Genomic DNA, 4,985 nt, shown 5'->3' with positions numbered 1-4,985 from the left:
AACTCGAAGACCCTCACCGGCCCCATCCAGAAAACAGCACAGGAGTCATAGACTCCCCCAAGTGGGGTGTGTGTCCTCTGGGCTCCCCCTTCCTGGGCTCCATGGTGAACTGGTCACGCCCATGGAGAGCATCAAGGGAAGGGCACATTGGGCTGGGGTGCCAGAGGGGCCCCTGCTTTATTCTAAGAACAGGAGCCTGGTCTCTGACTGAGGCTCCCCAATGAGGCACAGGCTCACCTCAACTGCCCAAGATCCCGACACCATTGCCTTTGCCAGGGAGCCCCACTTCCAGGGGCTGAGTGGGGACAGAAAAGGCGCTCAGGACCTCTGGCTCTCCAGTCACTCTCTACGATGTCCCCTTGGAGACCTCACCGGAGGCAGCAGAAAGGCACAGGCAGGAGACCCAGAGGGTAGCAGGCTTGCCTGGGGTGGCACAGAGGCCTGGGTCCCACCAGCCAGGAACTCTGTGGGCAAAAGCCCATCTGTGGAGCTGCCTTGACACGTGGGGGATCTTTGTTTTGGGAGAAGTGGGTCTGTCCGTGTCTGTCCTACCAGGCACACAGCTCAGTGGTTTAGGGTGTGTTGGGGTGGGAATGGGTACGGGACCCCTGTCCCTCTCTTTCCAGTGAAAGAAAACTCAGAAGGTAGATGTGACAGCATAGCATGTCCTGGGGTCCATGACTGTGGGTGGAGGGTGGGCAGGCCCCAGGCGGGCTGTGGGTCTCTGTGGTGTGGAGGGTGGGGCCTGCGGCTCACATGATGGAGCAGCATTTAAAATGCTGCTTTCTTCATGTCAAAGTCCTGGGTGTCGCTGGCAGGGGCCTCGGGCCCCACGTGGTTCTCCTCCCTGGAGCCTGAAGTGGTAGGGGGCTCCGCGGCACTGCCATTGGGTGGGGCAGCCTCCTTGGGCTCAGCCTCGTCCTCGATGACCACCAGCTCTGCCGTAATGGTGTCCTGCAGCCCCAGCACTTTCTGGCTTTCTGCCTCATCCTCCACATTCTGGTACCCCATGAAGATCATGGTGACGGGGGGCTCCTGGCCAGGCTGGATGCCTGGTGGGCCAGACGTGGCCTCACCAGGCTGCGCCTGGACTCCCGTGATCTCCCGCCTGGAGGGTGTGGTGTTCCCGATGGCCTCCTCAGATGTCCCCCCGGTCTCTGCTGCCCCAGCCACAGGCCCTGCCTCACTCAGCGTGACTTCATCTGCCTTGTGTCTGAGATCGTCCACCTCGGAAGAGCTCAGTGGCTGGATCCCGTTCACCACGGTGCAGTCCACGGCATGGACCACTGCCTTCATCATGGTGGAGCCTTCCACTGTTCTCACAGGGGTGTTGGAGACTGGCTTCACTGCTTTGGGTGTGCCCACTGGGGTCTGCTGAGAAGTCAGTACCATCTCTGCCTTCTGGGTCTCCTTGGCCGGTCTGGGGGCTGCCACATTCTCCTTGGCTGCAGGTGGGCGTGCGTCTGCGTTCTCCAGCACCTCGATCTCCTGCTCCAGCCTGGAGATGGATTCTTCCAGGTGCCGGGCCTTCTGCTCATCCTTCTGCATCTGTCTCCTCATGTCTTTGTCCCCCTATGAGGCTGAGGACAGAGTCCCCCACAGCAGCCATCGTTCCAGCAATGGCTTGGACTTCAGATGCTGCAGCTGCCACTGATTGTCCTCCAGCTGCCTTGTTCTCAGTCTCTGCCTGTTTCTTCCGTTTCTCTGCAATGGCCTGCAGCCGCTCCTGCTGGAATGTGGTCTCCCCTGCCAGGACCTCCATTTCCCCGTGAGGTCCAATTGGGTAGGCGATGCTGAGCTGGGCGAACTAGGTGGGCGCGCAAGGCGGGAGGAGGGCGGTGGGCTTAGGCCAAGCGACCTGGGCTGCGTGGCTCGGGGGCATAGGCACCAGCTCCAGCATCGACCAGCGCGAGGCTGTTTATTGTCCAGGCTGCGCTGGGCGCAGGGGTGGGCTGAGCGCGCGCACCGTCACCACTGCCACCGTGTTTCTCTGTCCTATTATTATTATTACTACTACTATTATTTTACCTTTTTTAAAAAAAGTTTTTATTTTATTTTATTTTATTTTATTTTATTTTATTCTGGGATTAGTGTTCTACAGTCTATTTTTATTTTTTCTTTTAGCATTATTTTACTCTACCTCAATTTTTCCTTTATGCCAACACTCTTGCTCACTGTTCTCCTTTTTTGTCCCGGTTCTTTTACCCTGTTCCTGCTTTGGTTTTTCTCTACTCTTTCTTTTACTCCCTGTTAAAAATTGATTTTACTCATATATCTAATGTCCTCTCCTCTACTCCAATCCATGACACTGCTCTCTTCTCTTTCTTAAATACCCATTTTTTTATTTTCTTTATTTCCTTTTTCTTTCTTTCTGTATTCTTGTTGTTTGTTTGATTGTTTGTTGGTTTGTTGTTGTTTTTTCTTCTTTTTTTCTTCTGTTTTTCCTCTCCTTGCTTGTTCTATTCTTCTACTAATGGGTTAATTAATTCCAATCACCAACTCAGGACTATCTACTCTCTATTCTCCTTTTCCAGTAATAGATGAATGCATAGATAGATACATTAAAGGGGAAAATTTATATCTTTATAAATTTTCATATATATATATATATACATATATATGTATATATATATATATATATATATATATATATATATATTCTCTTTTTTGTATTTTGTTTTTTACTTTTCTTCTTATACACTCATTTTCTTTTTACCTCCTCTATACTGAATTGTGGCCATTTCCCCATTCATTCCATTCCTTTTCCTTACCTTCTGGAAATAAGTTCTGCTTCCTCAGATTCAGCAGGGTGTTTGTTATTTGGGTGTTTGTTGTTTGCATTCATCTCAGAGTGTTTGTTGTTAGCATTTTTTGGATTAGCTGTTGGTTTTTTTGGAGTTTTCTCCCCATATAAATCCATTCCCCCTCTTCATTTTTCTTCTCTTTCTTTTATCTCTTACATTTTCTTTTTTTCTTATAGGGAGCGGCTATATGATTAAGCCTCAGACTGACCTGTTGGCAAAGCCACAAACAAGTCCCAGCTTAGAGGGCATAGCCCTCTTAGCATAATTAGGCTTGACCTTATGACACTCCCTAGATCTTATCTGGGTAGCTAATGGGCTGAGGGAGATGCAGCAAGTGCTGCCAAAACAAGCAAAACTCATGAGAACATTGTAACTATGGTGATCACTACCTTGTTTACCTCTGGCTACAAAATAAAGGCTTAGATTTCTGTCTGGATCTCTTTCTGTGGCCTTAGCCAGGCACAGGAGATCTACCTAGACCCAGCTTATTCTCTTTGTCTGTCTTTTCTACATCCTTCGCCAGCCCCCCTCAGGCTCACTGAACGCTTGGCTGTGCTGGCCCCGCACATTTTCTCAATATCATTTTGCATTCTTTTTCTTTCTCATAATTCTCTTTTCTCTGGTAGTCACCTTTATTTGGGGTTATTGGTGTTGTGAATATATTTGTGTTTGGTGCCCTGTGAATTGTATCTTGTCGTGTTGTATTTTGTACCTTTAAGTCAAGGCAGTAGAGAGAGAGCTACATAACCAAATACCCTGAGAGGAGCGAACATGAGAGAGACAAAGAACAGCCCCCATTCGAAAAAAAAGGAGAAATTACAGGAAAAGGAAGTAAATGAAATAGAGGCAAGCAATATGTCAGAAAAAAATAATTCAGAGCAATGGTCATGAGAACTCTGAAAAGGATGGAAGAAAAAATCAACAATATGTGTAAGAACCAAGAAAAAATGATGAAGAACCAAGAAGAAATTGAAAATGACACCGCTTCAATTAAGAACACAATAGAAAGCACCAACAGTAGACTGGAAGAAGTGGAGAACTGCATCAGTGAGCTAGAAGACAAGGTAGTAAAAAATACACAAGCAGAGCAGCAACTGGAAAAAAAATATTAAAAAACAGGAGGAGAGCCTAGGGAACTTTGGGAGAACACAAAATGAAACAACATCTGCATATTAGGGGTCCCAGAAGGAGAGGAAACTGTGCAAGAAAGAGAAAACATATGTGAAGAAATATTGACAGAAAACTTCCCTGATATTGGGAAGAAGAAAAAACTCACACAAGTCCAAGAAGCTCACAGAGTTTCAAACAAGATGAACCCAAAAAGATTGACACCAAGACACAGTATACTTAAACTGGCAAACACCAATGACAAAATAAGAATCTTAAAGGCTGCCAGAGAGAGACAGAAAGTTACCCATAAGGGATCTCCCATCAGACTATCAACTGATTTCTCAACAGAAACACATCAGGCAAGAAGGGAATTGAATGAAATATAAAAAGTCATGGGAAGCAAGGGTCTGAATCCAAGAATGCTGTACCCAGCAAGGCTATAAATCAAAGTTGAGGGTGAAATCATGAGCTTCACAGACAAAAAAGGTCTAAGGGAGTTTGTTACCACCAAACCAACAATGTAAGAAATGCTAAAAAGGACTGATGTAAAAAGAAGAAATAGGAAGGAATGTAGGAACACAGGCATACATAATAAAAATGGCGACAAACAAGCACCTATCAATAATAACTTTAAATGTAAATGGATTAAATGCTCCAATCAAAAGACATAGGGTAGCTGAATGGATAATAAAACATGACCTAAATATCTGCTGTCTATAGGAAACCCACCTCAGAACAAAAAACTCACACAGACTGATGGTGAAGGAATGGAAAAAAGATTTTCAGGTGAATGGAAATGAAAACAACAACAACAAAAACACGAAAAGCTGGGGTAGCAATACTTCTATGTGACAAATTAGACCAGAAAGTGAAGGCCATAACAATAGATAAGGAATGCCACTTCATAATACTAAATGGAGCAATTCAACAAGAATATATAACTGTGGTAAATATATATGCAACCAATACAGGAACAACCAAATGCATAAAAATAAATAAATAAATAAATAAATAAATAAATAAATAAACAAACAAACAAACAAAAAAACTTCTGGAGGATATTAAGGGAAA

At 45.4% G+C, this 4,985-nt stretch overlaps 1 pseudogene; it reads right to left on the bottom strand.

Annotated features, from left to right (window-relative positions):
* Positions 1-752: 752 nt before the first annotated feature.
* On the bottom strand, positions 753-1,763 carry LOC118653638 (annotated as a pseudogene).
* Between the last annotated feature and the right edge of the window lie 3,222 nt (positions 1,764-4,985).

This window comes from Myotis myotis, unplaced genomic scaffold (assembly GCF_014108235.1).
Source record: "Myotis myotis isolate mMyoMyo1 unplaced genomic scaffold, mMyoMyo1.p scaffold_m19_p_4, whole genome shotgun sequence".
Taxonomy (NCBI): Eukaryota; Metazoa; Chordata; class Mammalia; order Chiroptera; family Vespertilionidae; genus Myotis; species Myotis myotis.
This window is presented reverse-complemented; position numbering and strand designations above follow the sequence as displayed.